The sequence below is a fragment of the Cuculus canorus genome, chromosome 5 (assembly GCF_017976375.1).
Source record: "Cuculus canorus isolate bCucCan1 chromosome 5, bCucCan1.pri, whole genome shotgun sequence".
NCBI classification, from domain to species: domain Eukaryota; kingdom Metazoa; phylum Chordata; class Aves; order Cuculiformes; family Cuculidae; genus Cuculus; species Cuculus canorus.
In genome coordinates, this window is record NC_071405.1 from 62,046,606 (window position 1) to 62,071,154 (window position 24,549).

Here is a 24,549-nt window from a genome sequence, read left to right on the forward strand (position 1 = left end):
TTTTCTTTTTAATTCAGACCACTAGATCATTTAAAACTTTGTTCTTTTTTTAATTTGCAATTAACCTAAATACATTTCAAATACTCCTAATCCCTCTGGGAGAAAAAGTTCTCTTTGTAAAAGATGTTACAGCATATACTTAGAACTTAGAAAGAACCCAAAAAACAATTTTTTTGCCCCTTTTAAGAATTTTCTGAAACCTTACACAAAAAACCCTTAAGTTGACATTCTCAGATTTAAAATGTTTGAAAATATCAAAGTTATTGAAAAGAAATAGGTCATGGTTTTGGCAGGAGGTGACCAGGGAGAAGGTTGTTGCTTTTGAACTGGTGGTACACACCATTCTCTTTTTAACACCTCACTTTGCTTTTCTCAAAGTGAAACTTCCTGCTTAAGTGCTGATAATCCTAGACAAATGGTTTGAAGCAAACAGCTGAAATGAGGATTCACACTGCAGGTAGTAAATTAATGGTTTGACAAAATTACTCCCTTTTTCCTGGTCATAAAACTGGATCATCCATCACAAAAATTGTGATGTAACTCAGAACTGAAATAGCAACATTTTGCTAAGTGTTACTATCTTCAGTATCTGCAATTGTATTCCTTAATCAAAAACACATTTAAAACAAAAAAAAAATATCATCTGTTCATAAAGACACTACCAAGTACAATTAATCAACAATGGAATGCAACGACCATAATATACTACATCTGTATGCACACTGTTAACATTTCTGAGTAAAATCCATTTAAATTTATAATAAATGTTTGCTAAGAAGTTCAAAAACTCTTCTGAATAAGCAATTCCCGAAATGCCACCAACAAGTACCGTATTTTGTTTTAATGAATAAAGGGTTCCAGGTGACTTAGCCTCCATGAATTTGTCTTCCACAATTTACCTTTTGAGGTAGCATATGATCACAGTAAAATGACAGTAAAAGGCTTTTCTTTGCCTTACCTCACCTGGGGATTTGCTATTTTCATATGGATTCCGTAACAGGCAGAAACCACCCACAATTTGGCCATTTATAAAGAACATCTGACATATTAGAAAGCATTGAATCTTCTGCAAAGAAAATGTAAAGAAGCTGTTGCTAGAAAGGCACAACTAGTTGAAACCAAAAGAATTTTACTTCCTGAACAGAAAAATATGTAATATTTTCAGACTTGCCAGTATTACTTAGAGTAGTTAAAAAGCAAGGAGCTGCCCTTATAAATAAATAAAGGATCTGAAAGGAAGGTCAAGGACATTGCAATGGCACAGGGCCAGGCAACAGAAGGTGCTAAACAGAGCAGAGACTGGTGGATCTGATGACCACAGTAAGAGACTTCTGCATTTCAGTACACCAGAATTCCCTTTCTTTACACTGTATTATCTTTGCCGGATGGCCAAGTTAGCTGTAATGGTGTGTACTCATGCAATCTACTAAAACGAAGAACAAATTTCTGCACAGACAGATATGCAGACAACAGGTATGTTAAAACCAAATAAAAGTTGCAATCTATCAAACACGTTAGTTCTATATTGCCCTTCTGGTTGCATCACAGCAATCTACAGTGATCAAAACCGCTAGAAAAGACTTTTGCAGTTCCAAACAAATACTGATTATTACTACTGAAATTCTACAAAAAAAATATATAAGAGAAATATTTTAATATATATACCAAAATGGAATCTTTAAGTGAAGGTATATTTTTCCCCCCCAAGGTAACATTTTTTCCAAGTACTTCATCATCCCTCTTATATTCAGAACAGTCTCTTCCTATATTGATAGTTAAGCATTTAGAGACATATATTTTAAAAAAAAGTTACAGAAATTTTGAATCTTTCATTGTTTAAACCACACAACTATGAAAATAAGTGTCTCTTGACTCATTAATTACAGTAGTGCATCACCTTCTCAGCTGTCCAGCTAGGGAAAAACAAAAATCAGAAAGGGACAAGACCGAGAAAACTGTAAGAAAACTCTTTGATCCTACTAGTCAATCAGATTTTTTTCTCCCCCAAGTACAATTTCACAGAACTATCACTCCAATAAATCCCTGTAAAAAACAGAGTTGACAAAGTAATTTTATTTACATGCTGTTAGATGCTCAAAGTTGATTCCTCTATAAGTTACATTAAACTGAAGTGGAAATAAAGGCATTCCCTTCCTTAATCATATTGCCTTTTCAACCTCCCATACGACTTTGGGCAATGGAATATAAATTAATACAATGAAAGATTTGTAAGGTTTTGAGTAACAAATAAAGCCATCAAACATTTAAAACACTCTATTAAGAAGTTCAGTTCTTATATTACTGAAGGTCATTTTTTTTTTTCAAATAAACACACTTAAACTCCTGAATAAATTATGCTGCTCAGAAGACCCCATTCTATATTAAAGGCATAGTAAAATAGGAATTGCACTATAGAAATCATAGGAGGAGATATCAAGAAACTCAATGCTTAAAAGTTTTACATTTTTGTGGTTCCAAAAGACTGCTGTTGAATAAATGAATACATCAAGTTAACCAAAAATAGAGATAACCTAAACCCACAAGTATTTACACAAAACACATTTTAAGCCACATATTAAATGTAATTTCCTTAGGAAACCATACATTATAGTTAGTGGTACACTTCAAATTTAAAAGAAAACCATATGCACACAAACAAGCCTATATCCCTGTAATCTCAGGAAGCCACAACCACCACAACCCTTTTCCATTTGTTATTAAAGATAGTCACCCTACTATAAGAAATATGTTTCACACATCAGCCTGATTTAATTTGTCACATCACAACAAACAGAGTGAAAGAAACTCAGTATGGCACTTGCACAAGAAAAAAAAAAAAAAGCTTTCAGGGATATGTCAGGGAGGTTGGAACTGGATGATCTTTAAGGTCCCTTCCAGCCTAAACCACTCTATGATTGTCATTTGAAGAATCAGAACAAAAGGTAGTGAATTTAGAAGCAGTAAGGTTCTTTGGTTTCTGAAAAAATACTACAGAGGTCTAGAGGAGAACCACAAAAATGATCAGAGGGCTGGAACTCCTCTATGAGGAACGGCTGAGAGAGTATGCCTTGTTCAGCCCGGAGAACAGAATGCTTCACAGAGACCTTCTTGCAGCTATTCAGTATTTAAAGAGGGCCTTCAAGGAAGATAGCAACGAAGTTTTTAGCAGGGCCTGTAGAAACAGGGTAACTTTTAATGTAGAAGAGGGTAGATTTAGGCTACATAAGGAAAAAAAAATTTACAGTGAGGGCGGTGCAACACTGGAACAGGCTGCCCAGAGAGGTGTCCCATCCCTGGAAACATTCAAGGCCAGGTAGACAGGACTCGGAGCAGCTTGATATAGTCGACAGATGTCCCTGCTTGCTGCAAGCAGGGTTGAATTAGATTATCTATAAAGGTCCCATCCAACCAGAGCCCATTTTTTTATTTCTGTGAAAACTCAAGCGATTATTCTCCAAAGTCCTAGAATCATCACATTTTCTACAAATTACTTGATCACTTGACTAAAACTTAACAATAAAACTAAATTTGCCTAACACTTAATATGATTTCTAAAAAATACTGCCTGTCTTCACTCAGCTTTCAATCTGCCAAAGCACTGCTTATCCAAATGTTGGGTTTTTTTTGATCTCTGCCTTTAGTTGGTTGGTTTTCTACTCTAACAAGTTTCAGCAAGTGAATCAATGACTTCCAATAAGACTATCAAAAATAAGAAAATTTCCTCATGGTAAGTATGCTTTGAACGCTTCTCTAGAAAGTGTGAGAGGTATGCTTTTCACCAGCCCTCCCCTACGAATCCCACCTCCAAAATCAAATACAGTTAAATTAGACTCCTCTGAACAACCAAAATTAGTCAAGCTCAGGAATCAAAAAGAAAATTTACCCACAGAAGCGAGAATTCTCTGCTCCCACACAACTCCTACACGCCATACTGACTGAAACTCTGTGTTTTTGGAATATGACTGGGTGTCTTAGTTCATGCATCTAAATGTTCAGCGTAACTCCTCTTCCAATTGTTTTTCCCAGTAACTGTGATCTGTTGTTCTGATAGCTAGCAAAACCTAAGAGACAATGCAAGCTGTACACAACTGAAGTTCTAAGTGGAGAATTAGTTGGACTTAGTGAGGAACACTGGTAAGTAAACATGGCTAACTTTGGTGCGCTAGAAAGACCCTCCCCATTCAGAAATGAATGCTAACTTTGAAAAACTAAATGCCTGCGAATGCTCTGACACACTGCTAAAAATTTTGGTTCAGCCTAACTATTCAAAGATGATCAGTTACTTTGGGCACTATTTACAAATGTCCAGTTTTAAACAACAACAATTTAACTGACAAGCAGCAAGTCAAGCAAACAATGGTAACCATCCACGTGCAATATATGGAACTACAAAAAATTGTAGATGTTCTGAAAAACATAGTTCTGTGGAAGTTCAAACTGGATATTCAGTATTATACACACAAAACTCAGCTACAGTTCTCCAGTCATTTCCTCATCTCTCCAAAAAACACTAGGGACAACAGCACATCCTACTCCTGAAGGGTACGAAAATAATTATTTATTTGTATTTATGAACACCTACTCTAAAAATGAGAATCAGAAAAAAAAACCCCACGTGCAATCAGTAACATCATTTCCATGGATGCTTTCTTAATTTAGAAGTAAATAAAACGTAAGGCAGCACAAAGCTAATAAAACACAATATTAACTCACCTACCCATTCAGTAAGCATGCATAATCATGAACAATTTAGAAGTCATTAAGCAAACACCACCAAAAAATCACTTGTGAATCAGTTTTTTCTAAACTTTCTTTACTTTCAAGCGTGCCTCTCTTCCATATAAGAAACTAGAAGCTAAAAAGTGACAACAAAAAAGTCAACTTCTCATATATGTACAATAGCAACCCTGTCTCATTTCCTCTCACTACGTCATTTTGACAGCTCTGGACTGTTTTCAACAAAAATAAACACAGGACAGTTACAAGGTAAGACAAAGGCAATTACAATCACTACAGAAGAAACACTCTACAACAGAAAAATCAAGTAAGGGACTATCACCTCCATTTCAATGTTAAAGTATTTGAAAAAATAAAAAATAATGAAGCATCAGATGAGAACCTGGTCAGGACACTAACATTTTTAGTTAGTAACAGGACACATCACTAGAAACAATCCTCAATAACACTATAAAGTTTGTTTCGTTTCTTGCACTGACAACTTCAGAATGCAGTTTGAAACAGATACCTAAAATAGAAGCAGTAAGAAAACTAATAGTATTATGTACTTCAACTATCTTCTGCTTGGAATAAAGATTTGGGCTTTGTCTTTTATATCAAAAGTGATAATGGTTAAGAAATTATTTTTTTAAATTACTGTTTCAAGAAAGAAATTAAATATTCAGAAGTTATTTAGATCATTTATATGCTTTATTATCAACAGGGAAAGAAGTACCACATGAAACAATGTACTTCACACAATCTCACTGAGGTTCTTTTGGACCAGCTCTTGAAATTGAGAAAATATATGAAGCACTTCAAAATTTACCGTTACTGAAATTAGGGCTCTTCAGATTTTTTTTTGTTTTTATTTATATGTTTGTGTTCAAAAGGAATGATCACCATTTTACTGGTGCCAAAACGATCTTATCTTGTTAAGCATTTTAGGATGAGTACCATGGATTTTTTTTTTATTATTATATATATCCAGACACAGACATTTGTACGTGTACACAGATTTTTGGTTTATCAAAATACTGTGTCATCTTTCATTCCCATTATAAGGTCACTTTCTTTTAATTCCATCTGTAAACATTTGTTTAGCTAAAGCCCACAGAGAGCTAGAAGCCCAAGAGCTGGAAGCATGTTAAGACGACTGCAGGTCCAATATTTCTCAGATATGAAGCTGAAGGTACAGTAGGTATTCACTACTTTGCAGACACCAAAACAGGTATCTATTTTTGAACGCAGCACCATGCCAAGTGTAAAACCTCGAACACAATAACCATGAAACTGAGAATTAAGAGTCTACAATTCTCAAGTAGTAAAATCTAGGCAGGAAAACACTACAGAAATTGTGAGATTTCAAACTAACATGCACAATTCTGTCAGGTGATTTCAATCCTTTTTAGATATAACTACCAGAAAAGTAACACTAAGTATTCTCCTCTTTCCCATTTAATTAAGGTTAGTGTCTAAACCCCAAAAATGCTGCATCTATCCACTTGGAAGAAAAGTCAACAATACATTCTCCCCTTTCAGTCTGCTAGTAACACTGATTTCAAATACTGATAACTGTCATTATCATTCAAGACAACTAAGACAGACAGGTCTGAAGCAAATGGTTATTTTTCCCTACTTCATCAACATTCTTCAATTAAGAAACACACCTGTACAGTTAAACATCTGTTTCATTAATACACCTGTCTTTTAGAAGATAGAAAGTGTCTTCAGCGACCATTAGATTTTATGCAGAACACTGTCTTGACACTTTTTCTGACTTACAATGCTCTTGATTACAATGTCTGTATTGAAATTAAGAAACTAAGCAGCACTATACTGGATCAAACCTACTATTCTGAAATGAAAAAAAAAAAACCAAGTCATTACAGAAAAATCTTTCCTGAGTTTACCTTTCCAGTGTTCAGCAGCTCACATATAACTGTTATGTTTCTTGCACAAGGCAGGCACACTCCGCATACAGCTAGTACCACCCAATCTCAATTAGAAGTTTTTTTGAATATGGTTCCTTCTCATATACATCCAAATTTCCCACCAAATAGAAGATGAAAAAGGCAAGCCTGAGGACATGAAGGCATGAAATCCTCCCACTGTCCTAAATTTATTTACTGCCTATTTAATCACATTACACAACAATAACTCACTGGAAGATGCAATAAATACTTGAAAAGGAGGAAAAGGTTCTATTCCTGCCTTTTTAAAAAAAAAATAATTGTTTTTAATCCCACATTTCAAGCAAAATTCACCGTAGTCAGGAAAATGCATCTTTAACATTTCTAATTGTCATCATTTGACCAAGGCAAATTTATGAATATCTTCAAAAGATCAACAAAAATCACAGACTTTTGATGAGTTTACATTAACATAAAGTTATATAAAGAAGCAGTAGGCTACAGACACTACAGTATGCTAGAACACAGTTGTTAATACAACCATGTAACGAGTTCTTTTTTTTCCTACATAATTTAAGTGAGAAATTTTGGCAGCAAAGAATCCAGTTGAATTTGATTTTGCTAATTAGTTGTTTAATTGCATTTAATTTTTTGTACAGATGTTCACAGCTTGTTCAGGAGATCTATTTTGTAAGTACAAAACTGAAAGCGCCTCGGATTTTCTAGACCTAGGAGATCTGAATGTTTGGAAATTTTCTGGCTTTAATCTGTTGTAGTAATTCCCTTTACAGGGAACACCACCAGCATCCTTCTAAAAAACAGACTCGTAAGGCAGCCTAGACAAACCATGTAGAATTATCCCTTATACAAATCAACTGTAAAAACTGTCTTAAAATTCAAAAGATTTTACATATCAAAGTAACTCAGATGTTCCACCTGTGTCAACAAATGGTCAGCTGCAAAAATTTCAAATACAGCATCCCTACTTACTTAAAATCACACCCAAAAACACCAACAAAAAGGAAATCCATCATACCTACAGCATTTTACAACATATAGCTAAGATGAGGAAAATACATCAGCAATTCCTTTGAGGCTCATAAAATCAGGTTTTGCTTCTGCCTTTCCACAGCTACCTATGAATTTCATTAGTTTCAAGATGCCTCCTATTTTAAAACTAACCATTATATATGATTAATCTCTAGCAATAATACTTTTGACAAATTCACTTTCCAAGCTATAAGGTTATCTTCTTTTTCTTCTTCGCCAAGATTTATAAAGACAGTATAAATCTAAATAGTTTGATTTATATGTGAGAATTTTTTCCTATGTTTATTTTCTCTTTCTTTTTTAATCACAAAGGAGACACTAAAATATCTGAAATGAGCTATGAGGATGTAAATTATCAGTGAAATGTCACTAACTCCATCAAGGATAGCAGCCACAAGAAGCCTCAATGGATAATACCAAAATTAGAATAACTACAATTAAGTTTTTTATCCTAGTTTGACCACCTTCCTTTTCCACTTTGTATTTTCCTAAAATACCCTCCTTTTCACTAGGTTTCACATAGGTACATGAAATCCTGTTTTAAAGCACACATTACAACTAATATACACATGTATGTGAGTAAGTCTTGTATTGAGCTGTACATACTGATATTCTCTTTGTTCATATTATTCCAAATTTTTAATTCTAAATTGAATTTAGATAATTACCGTCATTAAGATTTGGTGCTACTTCACCAACAACAGCCTAAGCTAGAAGACATTTTTGTCTTAAGTATTGCAAGACTGGGAATAAAAATATGCATAAACAGAAATGTGACAAACGGTTATGAGGACCATTCACCTACTCTTCCTTTTCTAGTTACTTTATAGTATAAGGTACACTATTCATACCAAACAGCGGAGAGAGGTCTGGCCCAATCACTTTGGAATACTACTCACAATGCATGTAGTTTTTAGGACAGGTCCTTTTTAATACTTTTTTTTTTTATATAACTGCTATGGTATTTTAATCTTATGGTAAACATTTGTATGAAATTATGTAAATTAGGTATGGAATATTACATGTATAATAGATAAGTAGTAGGTACTTCCACACATTCCTGCACTGCGACAAAAGAATCCTTAGAGCAAACATTCTGGGATTTAGCCATATCAATTTTACACTGGTAATGTTTGAAAAAAATTATAAACACCCATCCTGAATAGGAGAAATGGCCAAACTTAATTTATAACTGTTCAAATCTACCACACAAAAATTCAAGAAAATAGTAACTTCTATTATTCAGCTCAAAGCTGGCTCATGAAGCAAGAGCATAGAAGAAAATATAAACCAAATACAATACTGGTACAATAGCACCTCAACATCATGAACAAATGCCACTTCTAGCAGCAGCATGCAAATACGAAGAAAATACTTAGAACACGTAGATAATCTTCTAGCACCACTTCTAACTGGGAACTAAGCCCTTTGCTAATGTCCTGAAAGTAAATTTGAAACACAACATACGAATTTGCTATAATTTTTTGGTATGCCAGTTTTTCCTTAACTTTCCAAAGGTCATTTTACTACCTACACAGTAAACAGGGTAGCACTGTTTCTCTTACTTCTGAGCCTGCATTAATAATAACTGAAGTTAAAGTATAATTTTGGGAAAAAAATTAATCCACTGCTTCTGGAAACATTTCTTTTTTTCTTAATATAACCTTACAGATCCCCAAAGAAACAGAATTAAAACGTGTAATTCCTTGCTCATTTGAATATTCAGTGCCTAAGTTAACTACCATACTTCATATTTTGAACTAAATTATGCAGGATTTTTTTCCTCTTTTTGTATAACCTTCCCCGACCATAAGAGTCCTTCATGAACAACAAAAGGTACACTTACATTAAGAAACTGCTTCTGAAATGGACGCTTTTCCATTTTAAATCCAGAACTAGTCTCTACTTGCAAAGACAGGTGAAAAGTCCTTCAAAACTACCAGGAGTGAAGGGAGAAGGGAAGAGGAAGGCATAAGAAATGCAGTAATGCAATTCCAAAAAGTACCACAATTCATTTTAGATACAGTGGGGATAAGCTTACTTTTTAAAAATCAATTGTTTAGCACTTGCATTGACAACAGTGCTCACAGACCACTGAACAAGTATACACAGATGTACAGGCAAGAAAATTATACCATAAGATACCCACCACTTTCAATGGGGTAAAGCTCTTAACTTTGACTAGCAGCTTTACTGTAAGTAGTAAAATGTTGGGTGTTGCATTACATGGAATGATGAAGAAAAAGATATGTAAAAGAAAAGATAGAGAGCATTATTTTGGTAACATTTCTAGGAAAACTTAACGAAAGAAATACAGATATCTCTTTCAGTTACAATATTTAAAGGTAGACCTTTCCCATGTGTATACTAAAAAATCCTTTTTCTTTTTTTAATGGAATTATACGCTTTAGGTCTACATCTTTTAAATTATCTTCTATCATTTAAAAAAGCTTTTAAATTCAGGAAAGATTAAGTGACAGTAACAAAACAATTCCACCACCTTAGTAATTACTTATCCAGATTGTTGATTCAAAAGGCAAAATTAACATGAAGTACTAAAAATACTTTTGCTGCATGTATGTATAGTTGCTGGGAAGTTTTATTAATTTTATAGATTCTTCAAAAAAGACAAAGCTACTATTTTTTTTATTGTCTGAGACACAGGTTGTAATGACAAAATTTATCAAACTAATTCTGTGAACTCTAATTTAGAAAAATATACCGATAATGATGTAATGGTACGTTTGCAAACTTTCATCCTACGTCATATCAACACATGTGGTACGTAGATTAAATACACACAACTATCTTTACTTGGAGTGAATTCCAAAACTGTGCTCACCTCCTGAAGAGTAACTGGGAAGCTGAATTCCTTGGGCTAAAAGGACAGATTTTTGTTCTGCATGTAGAATAAAGGACTCCTATAGGGTTTCTATGTACTTAGTCAAGACAATCTTCTTAATGAAACAGGCAGAAATAAGGTTGTTTGCAAGAAATCTAAACCATACTCCATCTCACTTTGCACACATTGAGTGAAATTTCAACAAATGGTCTTAATACCACTTCTGACATGAATTTGTAAGAACTTAAAACTGCCAAATTTTGTTGTCCACTGAACTATCTAGGCTGAACAGTGCCTCTGTTACAAATAGAGTGGAATTGTGCGACACGATCTCTAAACAGATTTTATTATAAATTATAAAATTCCTCTATTATCAAGACAGATTTGGGGTTTTTTTTTGCTATTTAGATAAGACTTTTGCTTCTCTTATTCAACTGCACACAGAAATTTATAGACTGCTAAAACTCCAGCTACAGTTGCTCCTAAGATTTAAGGTAACCAATTTTTTGTTGTTTGTTTGTTTTTTAAAGTTACTGACCTCTATGAAAAAGCATTGTTACAAAGCTACTTTGAAAACAAAAATGTCTTATTTAAAATAAAAAAAGAAATCTTATATCTAACACACTAAAGGAGTCTAAAAACTAAAACTTTCCCAAGTCCTCAGCTTAAATGAAACAATATTCATCACAGACCCACAGCAATCAAAAGACATCTCCATATTCCATTTCTCTTCTGACAAAAGCAATTAGGGTACAGAATTCGTTGAGACTTCAACTAAGAAGTTGGTAACTGTTCCCAAATCTTTAGCCAAGGAGCTTAGAGATCAAATGGCTGACCACTGCTTGGATGAAGTATTTGAAACTGCCTTCTCTTTCCAGTTTCACCTTCTTGTCCCTTTTCTAGAGATGACCATCAGTCTGTAATTCAGGCACACTATGAATTTTGGAGTGTGTCACAGCAACAATATAAGCATTGTGAACAAGAAAGGACACTGAAATGACAACAAAGTCATAACAGAACTCTAGAACAAAAAGGTAAGAAAGGTAAGATGAATCTTAGCGCAGGATCACACTGCACGTTTGTAGGCATGTCTATCTTTGAAACGACCTAATTATTACATTTGCACAGACATCTAACAGTCATCCCAATATAAAAAGTTCTTTCCCTTTTTATAGACTATTGTGAATAATGCTCAAAGACCAATTTTTAAAGTCACTGAGACTGGGACAGAGAAGCAGCTATTTCATTTCATGAAAATATTTTCAAATGAGACAGAATTTTTAGAGTTGGAAAAACACTGCTTTTATTTCCTGTCTACCTTTGCAAAAACACCACAGCAAATCTAACTCCAACCCCCTTCCCCGTTGCCAAAGCAACGGCAAAAATACATACTATAGAGGCAATCACTGAGAGGTTACAGAGTAGCTACAATCAATGACAGTAAAGGAGCTGAACAACGCAAGGCTCTTGTCTGGAATACATTCCTCTCCCTCCTCGCCAATCTGTTCACACACAACTGTCTTAGCATCTAGTCACAAATTACATACCCATTTCCACAATCTTTCCATGTGCAATGGAGATAAAATTAACATGCAATTAAAACTCTGAGGGCTTTCAATTATTTGACTTTGAAGTTTCCTTATTTGAGTTTAGACTTGGGGAGGTCAGAAACAATTGGTTACATTTTTGAGATGTAAGTTTTTATTAAGATTGAAAAAAAGCAGTCTGAAAATGTGTGAGAAATACAGCAACATCAGTGACTATACAACCACAATCTCATGCAAATTAGAAGAAAGTATGGTTGGTTTAAAAGTAGTAGTGATCTGTCTAGAATGCCACATTTAATACCAACACAGTGTTCCTTACCAATCAAATTAATTTTCAACCTACACATTATTAATTTATCAACATAATCAGATATTCATGCAACACTATGCTCAGAGTCACTTGACTTCTAAAGAAGAACTTGTCAGAGCTAAAACGTTAGCTTAATACTAGGCTTTTATTAAAGGAATCATGCACACGTAGTAAAGGCTGAGTGAGCAGCAAATCCCATTTCAGAAATTCCTGTTTATCTTAAAAAGCACTTCTGCAGACCAAGGTTATGAGTTACAGCTACCAGCAACACGATGAAATTGGACTTAAAATTGGACTTAATGACCCAACAGTATGACTGTATGAGTATGATGTCCCATTAATAGTTCTGTCAAAAAAGGACAACAGTTCTTTTCATTAATTACATTGCACTTATCTTATGAAGGAGAAAGAATAAATAAAAATAAAATTTACTTTGCAACAGAATTTTTTACCTTTCCACCAGTTTGTTTGAATAGTCTCAAGCAAATAAGCACCAAGCTCACAGGACACATTTTTGTTCATCATCCTCATCCTATTTCATTTAGGACATCTCTTCAGCGAGTAAAGATGCTTCAGAGCTTTTTCCCCTTGCATTTCTCTTGTAGAAGAACTTGTAACTGGCAGCATTACCTCAATTTTTGGGCACATGAAGGGCCTTAGGAGAGCTATGAGATTCTATGGATTTGTTTGGAAGGAAAGCAATGTGGATTCCCTAATCCATTATATCCTTTCCACACCTACTTCCTAACAACTTACTTGAATTAGCTTCCCTAAAGACCTCTCAGTTGCCTGCTATAATATGATCCCTTTAGTGGTCAACCTAGAAGCTTCCCAAGAATGACTTATGTAAAGGAACACGGATGAGGGCATACAGAGCTGTAAATTCAATTAATTTCTGTAAATGTTAGCAGCGTCTGCCAGTATACCAAGACAAAACTGAGTGACGCTTTGCATTTCCCTCTCCTTCAGAAAGGCAAATTGTATACAACAGAAAAACACATTATTAATCCCTGTAGTGGGCTCACCCTGGTTAGCAGGTAAGCCTATGAAGTTGCTCACTCACTCCCACCAACCCCCAGCAGGATGGGAGGAGAAAATAGGAAAAGCAAAAGCAAGCAAAATCATGGGCCAAGATAAAAATAGTTTAATAAGTGACGGAAAAGAGGCAGAATTTAAAAAAAAAAAAAAAAAAAAAACACTAGCTAAAAAACAAGTGATGCAAAGGCAATCACTCGCCACTTCCCATAGGTGGGAGTGATGGGACCACTGCCTAGCTACTCTGAGCAAAATGGTACCTAGAACTCCCTCCTCTCCATTTTGTTGTCAAGAGGACTTTACATGGCATGAAATAGCTTCAGACAGTTCCGGTCACCTGCCTGGTTGTGCCCCTACTCAAATTCTTGTGCATGCCCAACCTAGTCACCAGAAGGGTGGGCAGAGTGAAAAACAAATAATGCCACTGTGCAAACGCTGTTCAGCAAAGTTGAAACATGAGTGTGTTACCAACATTTTTTGGTCACAAATTTAAAATGTAGCAGCACACAGGCTGCTATGAAAAAAAAATTAACTGCTTCCTAGCCATACCCAATCATACTCTGAAGTCTTTCTTTCCTTCTCTCACCTTTCTTTCATGTATGAACAGTGATTTTTATCTATCTGCACAGTGCAGAGAGGCCAGTGTGAGGATTTTAACCACTGTTAACAATTCTCAGATGCTTAGGTTTGACCTTTTTGTTGCCTTAACTTAAAAATTGAGGGACATTCTGCACCAAGCAAAAAAAAGACTATATGGAAAAAACAGATCTGCCTTCTTTCCTCGTTGTAGGCATTTTATCACAGCAAACATTCTGAACACCTCTCAATACTATCTGTAATACTATTTAAATAAAAAAAAAGAAGTCTTAGAATTTTGCATAGTTAGAAGCACCTAAAATATTATGGAGACCACACATTAGTCAGATTCCTCTAAACATACACTAGTTTACAACTATATTTTACATTATCAGAAGAAGGGCTTTGCAAGGAAAGGTCTGCCATCGTTACCTACAGGTTCATGGGAGGGAGTCAGTATAAGAGAATTAACAGCTTTCAGCTGAAAAATTACTAATTCCAGTAATACAGTACATTAAACATGCCATTTGAGTTATATGCCAACTTAAACTACCACATATGGCATATCTATCTAATTATCACAGTTTGTGTTTTCATATGCAGAGCTGTTCTAGTTTTTAAACAATGTGTCAAAATGCACCATTTTATCTGAAAACAGAAAATGCTATCTTTTATAACAGTAGGTCAACACTATTCTTAACATGCTGTACACGTGTAAAAAACAACGTGGAAAAATACATTAGAACAAGTGCCTCTAATGTTACAGCAATGCTTTACCTTCATTAATAAAATGTTAAGGTGCAAAATGGATATTCATAGTAATAACAAGTTTTCAAACAGTATTTTCAATTTTTATTTTTCCTTTCAAATCTTTAATTCACCTATTGACATACTGTCTTAAATTGACAATAGACAAATAAAACAATCAAGTTAGTCATTCTCTCAGATCTGCATGTGATTAAAAAAATACAATAGCACGTGTGCAGACATCAGTTGCAGTGAAGACAGACCTCACTTGTGTTCCTTCATGTGCTATTTGACTCACTCAGAACAATTGCTGTTGCAGAATCATACATTCTAATTGCCATTCAATACAAAACATGCCCAAAAATATTTGATTTCAGATTCCCCATCTGGTGCTTGGTGTCACTTCAGCTGTTTTAATGTTTCTTTACATATATAAGCAAGGACCTCACACAATTACCATGAAATATTATATAATTTCTCTCTCCTTTTGCAACTCAAATAGGACCATTTATTTTGGTACAATAAAATAAAACAGTGCATGGAAACAAACAGTTAACACTTTAGTAGCCAAATAGCTATGTAGCAGCCAATCTAAATACTTTTGGTTCCTGTCAGTATAAAACAATATAAAACAATGTCAAAAAAAAAAAAAAGTATGACGTATAAAACAAAAGTAAAGATACAACATTCAGTCATCAACTGCATTTTCCACTGTCTCACTCAGTTCTCATAAACTACAGGTTGTACATTTGATAACTTATTTCAACTGATAGCAGACAATAATAAGATATACTTGAAAATAGTCTTAAACTAAAAGCATAGATCATACTATAAGTAAGAACATGCAAGATCTTAATTAAGTGCCTCCCTGATCTTTTTTCCCTTTTTCTTTTTAAATATTTTCCCTTTTTCTTGCAAATACACTGTCAACTAAATGAAAAGGCTATAAAACTCTTATCATAAAGGAGAGGACAAATTATTTGCAAGTCCATACTGATAATCTTTATTATATACCTATTGTTGATAAACATATCTTTATAACTGAAAAGGCATCCTACATGATCCACAACAAAGCACACATGTAATTCCTGTATTCACCACTTACCTCACTATATTAAAAATGAATATAGGAAGCAAGGTATCTCCAAATATATATTCAAACTGCTCTATCCAGCTAACAAAGTTCAATGACAATTTTTTTTCAAGGCCAGAAAATGGCGAGAACGCATCCCTCCTCAGAGGAAAACATAGCAGTAAACGTTCGTTACCGCAGACAAGCACATGGAAAAAAAAACTACTCCTGTGCTGGAAAAACAAAAACTCTTAGAAATAAGGAAGTCCTTTGACAAAAGATCTGAACTGGAATCATATACAGATTTTTAATTTTGCTTTTTATTATATGCACTACTATTCATCTATCCTCACGTGAAAACACACCAATAGGGGACTATACAAACTGGATGCATATTCCACCTTGCACAAACTCAGTACTTACCTGAATTTAACGTTTGGATATAGAACCTTCTGGTAATTTTACTGCCTTTGTAGGAGTGTCTCAACTCACTTTCCTGAGAGGAAGTGGCAAATAGGAAAGAAACTCTCATTTCCAGCCCTTACATTTAAGAGGCTAGAGAAATAATTTGCATACCTACATGCTGAAAGTAATAGAACATCAACAGTGGAAAGACAGAGGAAATGTATTTCACTGTACTAATCTGCATATATAAAAAGTTTGGGCAACTTTATGAAATGCTCAGCTTCAATGGACTATTTGATCTCAAGCAACACAGACAACAGGAAACAATTTGTCCAGGTTTTCATTGCTTAAAAAAAGTCTTCACCCTATCTAAAACCAGGAAGTTTTACTTACCACAAAATCTGAATTCAGAGTGATGGTTAGATTTTATCAGCAGAATTTCCATTCTGAACATGAAGTATAAAAGTGAAAGCAAAAAAAGAAGATGCATGTTAAACTACTTATGAAAACTAAGGTTTCCAGTGCTCATAACATGCTGAACTACTATTCAGAATGTAAAGATTTAGAGGAGGAAATCTTGGAGCTCTGAAAAACCTTGAAGATTAAAAGATGAAATGAAATACCACTTGAGATTGAATCACTGGCTTTTTCCCAAATAAGCAGCATATATATTACTTTTTGGATGAAATATATCTTTCTAACCATCTTCAGCATTCGTAAGATGGCTTGCCCAGCAAGATTCCTCCATTTTCCCCATGGAAGAGGATAAGCACAGGGGACATCTCACACCTTGAAGCAAATGACACTAGTGAGTTATTGCTACTCAGAATAAGTATCTATACAGAAATCCAATATGAAAATAATCTTTCGCTTTTCAGTAAGGGAAAAAAAAATGGGGAAGTGATAATCCCCTCAGAAGCCAGCATTTAAATGCTATGTGAAAACTGCTGCACCGTAAAGGGATTAACACAACACAACCTGCCTAAAGCAGAGTGAAACTTCAATAATGATTCAATATAAAGTCCACTCAAATATCCTAAGTCATCCAAGTCTTTCCCTCTACACAAAGACTTACCTACAAGTATTCCAGAATATCTACGTATCCGAATCTGTGATACAATTAAATACTTTTTCATAAACCAGGAACACTTCACAAAATATGCCATCACTCTCCCATGGTTTGTCAATAAACTGTGTTACAATTCAGTAGAATTACTAACAACACTTTTTCCTCTAAATTAGCATTGCAACGTTACACCTCTTTCTAGGCCTACTGATGTAGGCCATACTACAAACATGAAATTCATATTAGTTCCTGAAATACTTTTAGTTTTAAGTACGTTTGACTTGAATGTCAGATAACCAACATTGGCTTATCTGTACCTTCCAAGTAACCATACTTCACAATATAAAAACCTCGTCACACAAAAGTAGTGCTTGTAATATACATTAACTTACATCAAAACCCCTGAATAATTTTAATTTTGTCTTCATACCACCTTTGACAAGGAAACACCATCCAAATTAAGACACCCACATGCTTACAACTACGAAGGCCATTACAATCACCTCTTCTGATATCCTATGCAAGAGTATTACACAGAAAAAAACACTGCATTACATTAGGAGCCCATCTAACCATACAAATATATTTAGGAAAGAGTCATTAAATTTTAATTGCGCTGAAATACCACGACTCTTAGTAATTGTTGCTTCTGAAAGTTGGTACTGCGAGAAACAAGACACCCAAATCAGAAGTGGCCATGGTAGTAAAAAGCTAACTACTTAAAAGACAAATAAATAATGAAAAAAATCAATGATCTTCAGACAGCCAATACAAAGCTGCCAAAATTTACAAGCAGAGACTTCTTTACAAAAGAAAACACACAAAAAGAATTTTGCACAAGATGAAACTTAACAAGTCCTCAGACTAGCCAATACTGAAAGCATGGTAATTATTTATGCACCACATTAATAAGTTTTTCCATCAAAAAAAGGACAGAAGCGGATAAACAATTAGGAATTTATTTTTTCCTCTTTCGAGTTATGCAAATGTGTTGGAAAGGAAAAAATAATGATATTTACTTTCCAACTACGGAAGACTAAATTTTTTGCCCTTCTCATGTCTGCATCCACTAAATCAGAAAGTGCTAAGCTAACAAAGTGTGAAGGACAGAACTGGAAGTACTTCCAAACATGAAAACCCACATTTCTTCAAATACTAAGCACTATCAAAAACACAAGCCATGGAAAAAGATACTACAGAAACAAGCAAATGATTAGTTACTAATCCACAAAGTACCATTTAAAAACTAAAATAAAATTAATGTAACTAGGTATAAACATTGTTTCATTCAAACACTGACCTTGCTACCATTTTCCACTCTGTGTCTCCAAGGCTAGAAGTTTATAGGACATCTGCATGACCTGAATGGGGGTTGTTTTTAAAATGTCCAGAAACCTACAGGACAAATATAGCTGACCATTGCATTGATTTTATCATCAGGAACACGCAAGACAATTTCTAATGCCGGCAACTACTGGTAGATTTCTACACGCACTTAAAAGTACTGTTTAAGTATTTTTAACAACTTAACTGATTTAAAATCTGGCTACCCAAGGAAACATTTACATCCTTTTTCTAAATACTAGTTTTTCAGGAAAAGAACTTATGATGAACTCCAGTAAAATGAAGAGCTACTGGCTACACAAGTTAACTTCCTTTTTATAAAGGTTCTTTCCTGCCCAGTCCTAAGAGTTTACCCGCTCATGGCACAAAATTGTTACATCTTTTCTGGTCATTTGGGTTCAGTACACCAGGAAAAAAAAAAATATTCATTTGATGTATTATGTTGGCACTTACTAGGACATCTAGTCACGGATGTAGATCCATACAGAACTAGACAGCTCATAAAATTATGAAGTACATATTTTATTATTGTTAAAAGCAGTGCAAATGGTAGATGAGCACTTGGCATTACCAGTCTAAACAAAAATATAAAAAACTTATATCCCTTAAAAAAAAGCTTTGTGAAATTAACACTTCCTTTATTTCTATCTTTTATAGTATTTTACTACGCAAGAAATTACTTTTCCTCAAGCGGCATGTAATCTCAATAAAAACTGGCAGACTTAGGTGTGCTGTACTGCACAGTAAAGAGACTAAGAAATTCAGAAGTGACATAAGGAGTTCCTGGGGAATCCAATTTTTACTTTAGATTGGAAGAGTCACCAAGTGTTCATCTAACACAGTAAATAGAAGACAGTAAGAATGAAGTGTGCACACACATGCAAGGCAGAAAATAAACCCCATACATGTCCAACATCTAACACTTCTCATTGCAAAAATTCATTTTCCTAAAGCTTTAAGGCATCCAGTAGCAGCTTTTCATTGCAGACCTTTGAAAATCAGCAGACAGACTACCAGAAGAGCCTCTCTTGTTCTACAGACATTTTCTTCAAATCCAGGTCAATAAACTGCTAAAAAGCCACTTACTTCCCTTTTTTGTGTTCCTAATGAAAACTGGTGTTTGGCTGCCAGATTACAATAAAACAAGTATTCTATAACTTCAGTTCAATCCTGCTGTCAAAACAGTATCAACTGCAGCTGCTACAACTACTATACAATATTCTACCTACACTCCAGCATTTCCTAACATCAGATTACAAGTATGGACAACATCTAAACCTTGGCTAATCAAGCTCCAATTCAGCATATGGCCCAACTAGTCTTTCCTCCTCATTCCCTCATAGCCATGATATTCCACCACCCAACTCTTCAGGAAAACACTCTGATATAGTTTTAATTCCATAAGCACACTGGATATTCAATAAAGCCAACTGAACGGATACATGCCACTTACTACTTTTCCAGTGCATGATTTAATATAAATATTTTAAATAATTTGTGTTACAAGGATTTCATAGCTGTATAATCAGTTAAATAGTTGTAATTTTTCATGTACAGTGTGAAAACCAGAGTTTAGAACACACTAGGAGGATGATAAATTGCTGCTGCCTCCGATTATCTTGTTCTCTACAGAAAATTTTCTTCCCCCTATAGCCAACCAATAATCTAAAAAGAGCTAAAGTCACTACTTGAAAATAAAATAAAATACACATACATACAAATCTTCCAAGAGCTTTGGAGGTGTGCACTATGGTTCTTGATTCAAGCAAACAGGTGTCACTCTATGAAGTGGGGGAAAATAGTACAAATGTGTGAAGCTCTTTATGTGGGAAATTACAAGAGAGTTAAATGGCACTGAGCAAGGCACAAAAAGTGCTTTTAAAATAGAAACAAGGGAACATGCAGAGAACCTCAGTATCTAATTTAATTAATGATTGAGAATGCAAAGGCTCCAACTGGTGAAACATTAGCAGCAGCCATGAATTTCACTGTAGTTCTGTATAACAAGTAATCTTACCTGAGTGATTCTCAAAAAAATGTCAACACATCGATTGTATTTTTCATCTGATCCTGTCAATGCTGAGATGACAGGCCCTGCAGGATGCAGTGAGAGATCAATGATGAAAAACAGATGTTTAGTCTTTTCACAATCAAAACCTACAAGACCAGGCAAATACGATTTTTTTTTCCAAGATTCATGCTTCTTTATATCCAACAAATGCTACTGTTACATAGTCACTTTCATATACTTAAGTTGGCAACAGTATCTCTTCCTCACTTACAAGGGATCTGACTCCAGATCTTTCATATTACCAAGGTATAACCTTAAATCTGGTTACTATTCTTCCAAATGTTCTCTTGTCACATAGCTATTTACACCAGCGATTTCATACATCCTCCTATGTTCTCTGGCCTTTCACCAAGGAAACTTAATTTTTCCTGTCACTTATGCAGAACAATTAAACCTTACACAAAAACTTACTGCAATTCGGAAATCAGGAAGAGCAATGCACAATAACTAGCTCAAGCAAAGAGTGATAAATTTAGTTACTAAGTTACTAAGTCATGCTATGTTATCATTGCACAGTTGGGAGCTGACTTCCATAGACATGATTCCAAACACTACCTTAAACTGACATTTCAGTAAGACCAGTTAAGTACTTGCAAATGAATTTTAATGCTTGGCTAAAATCAATGATAGCACGGTTAATATTAAGTAAAGCCCAATCAGATTCATCCATGATTAATGATAAAATATGTTAAAGTGAAAGCAAGCTAATATGGGGGGATGGGAATTTAGACAATTGTCATTCTGTTATCAATTAAAATATTTAATGTCTACTAAGCATATGGGAAATTAAAAATAGATAAATGATTGTCAGGATACTGTTTTTAAACTAAAATACAAACAATGTAGTTAATCCTTATAATGCTACGAATAACCACAAACTGGGGTGCAGATACCCATGAAATCAAAATAAAACAGAATGGAATAGAACCTTAGCAGTCTGTAATGTAACATTTAGAAGATCTCTAGGCTAAACTCTGGTTTGATATTTCCTTTGGGGGAGGGAAAGACAAAATGGCCCTGAATACCAGAGTGAATGTAAGGAACCTGATAGTCTTCTGAAGCCATATCATGCAGTCAGGGAGACGATAGTAGTCTATCTAGAGCAAATTAATAGCCTCGCACAAGCAAAAAAAACCCAAATATTTATTCCAACTGCCAAATGCCAAATTCCAACTTTACACATTTCCACGCTACTAGAAATCCTTAAAAGACTGAGCTAACCAGCACTAGCACCAAGCATAGCCCACTATAGAACATAGTACAGTACATGAGAAATTCATACCAGACACAAGCAATGCAATTGTCTGTAAATTAAAAGAATTGTATTTGTTGTCAGAATAAATACAAATATTTTTGCAAGGTCCATTATGACAGTGATATTTCAGAAAAATGTTTATCAGCCTCACTACTCCACAGATGTATTCGATACACAAGAAACACATATTAGAGTTTTAGACTGAAGTACATTAAGAATCCTATGCTGGTGTCAAATAAATCCATTAGAAAACCAAACAGCCTACCTAGAAACTTGACCATCAATGAGTTGAAAAAGCAGCCTTCCAATTTCTAGTATGTATTGCATTTTATACCATGACACTGCAGCCTCTGAGGGTCAGATTAATTAAGATCAACAGCAGCTGCAGTGCAACGTGAGAAGCACATTGCCACAGCTCTCAACAGTCCAGCCCAATTACCTGCAGCATTCCAACACTGAACAACTGACAACTACTCTACTCCTCATCCAGCCATTAACTCCCTCTGGACTACTGATAAACATTAAAAACCGAACTAACCTTTTTTTAAGATGGACTGCAAAGCTGACTGCACCTGCTGCAGGACGCAACAATGAGTCCCAGAGAGATGTCTGCCAGTCAAATCTTTACAGATGTTGCTTAACTTTATGCTACAGCTGTGTCCAAAGACAGAAATGAGATAGTAATCAAGCACAAACACCCCTTCCAAATCCCTCTATGCTTCATTTCTAAAAGCCAGTCAGACAATTTCACTAAATCTAAGGTTTTCTCCCCTGGCCAAAACAGCTAGTGATCACTCACAAAATAAAATCAGTGGGAAACAATTAAGAGATTCAGACATATCCCCCTTACATTTTTTAAATATGAGCTCCAAGACCTATGTTCTGACAAATGTCAATTAAAACTTTGATCTAGCTGCAAAATACCTGCAAAGTATTGTAAGGAAATTTCAAACTTTGTGGAAGAGGAAAATTTAAACTTTTCAATACATACCAAATTTGGCTGCTTTTGTTAGCTTTGGGTTTTGATATTTTTTTTTTCCCCCAGAATACATGTCCAGAAAGCAGATATTCTTAATAATTAGTTTACAGAAGTCTCAAATTTATCAAAAAAACAATACTGATTAACTAGAAACATATTCACTTACATAAGCTTTATAGTCTACTGAGAATCACTTGATTTTCAATCACATTGAAAACTACCCAGAAGCAATCACAAACACAATTAATAAATATGGCGCTTCACTGTGGTAAAAGCCATCCTTACTTTGTTCTTCATTTTGACAATGAAGTGCACATACAGGTAGTCTGTATAACTTATTAAAGTTATAGACTAACCATTCCAAATCTATCACGACTTGTTTAAAACCTTTCCTATACAAGACAAACACAGCACTTTTTTGCAAACCAGGGCTATTTATTATGTCAAAATTTATTCACTCATTAACATGAGTAAGTCCTACATACAGAAGAAATCAGTGCAGAATTTCTACTTAGACTTCGACTCAAAATATCTCTAAGCCTACCAAATGAGAAGCTGCTAAGCAATAGTACACCACATAAGTTAGGTATGTAACAATCTCAATATTATACCAAGTTACATTCTCAGTTTCAGCTTCCTTTTAAATGTAAAATACTAAGGATCTGCAGGCTAACAAGCTAACTTTTTTTTATTCTGTTCCAGTAACCAGGCAACAGACAACTGTCCAACTGAGAATTATCTCTCTGAACAGCTGGCAATCAACACTTGGGTGGCTGGTTTGTTGTTTGTTTTTTGTTTGGGGTTTTTTTTTTCCAAACTTGTAGAAAGATCAGTGATTACTTTACAAAGCTACACAGCTCTACATTTCACCCCTGAAATCTCTTCTCACTATATAGTCATTTCTTCAGCCCCATTATCCCCAAAGTTACTCATGTAGGTAAATACTTACAATAAAAACAAAAATCTTAGATATATACTTAGCAAGTCTCTAATTAGCTAATTTCTAACAGTTTAGAAAACAATTAGAAGTATCAAGAAGGAAAGTGAGATGTGCCTATTGAGGTATGACAAACCCCCTTCAAGGAACCATGACAACAGACAGCTAGCAACTAACATCATCCTTGCTTCTAACCCCATTACTCTTTTTTCTCTTCCATAGCTGAAAAAAGCAGCAGTTCACTTCAACGTTATTTCAAGTGTTGATTTTTAAAACAGATTTTTTTCTCTAGACATGAGGTTATTTTTAAGAGTCACAAATTAACATGACAATTCCTTTATTATATAACGGAAATAATAACGGTGAACCAAGCTTGATGTATTATACTTTTCTCTTTCCTAACAGTTTAGCAGGAGTAATGAAAGCGAACTTATTAATCCTAAATTCCTGTAAAGTTGTGTTACTTACAAATTCTATCTGTTTGAAAGGTTCTTAAGAGTCAGAATAAGAGTCTTTTCAAAAGGCTACCTGCATAAAGAGACTAGCTAGATGATCTGCCATGACACATGAATGTTTCAAAAAATATGACATTCAAAACCAAAACATCTCAAATACAAGCCACTTTGTAAAAACATAATATAGCCACACAACACTTTATACACCCCCTGCACGAGGCTGGGGAGG

At 34.6% G+C, this 24,549-nt stretch overlaps 1 protein-coding gene across 3 annotated transcripts in view; it reads right to left on the minus strand.

Annotated features, from left to right (window-relative positions):
* The window catches only part of NOVA1 (NOVA alternative splicing regulator 1), a 146,692-nt gene that overhangs the window by 116,447 nt on the left and 5,696 nt on the right, over positions 1-24,549 (minus strand). The window contains exon 2 of one of the 3 annotated variants that reach the window (XM_054067969.1): positions 20,641-20,717. The exons of the other annotated variants lie outside the window; for them this stretch is intronic. The gene's annotated coding sequence lies outside the window, so the exon portion shown is untranslated. The remainder of the gene's footprint in view (positions 1-20,640; positions 20,718-24,549) is intronic. 3 annotated transcript variants of the gene reach the window in all.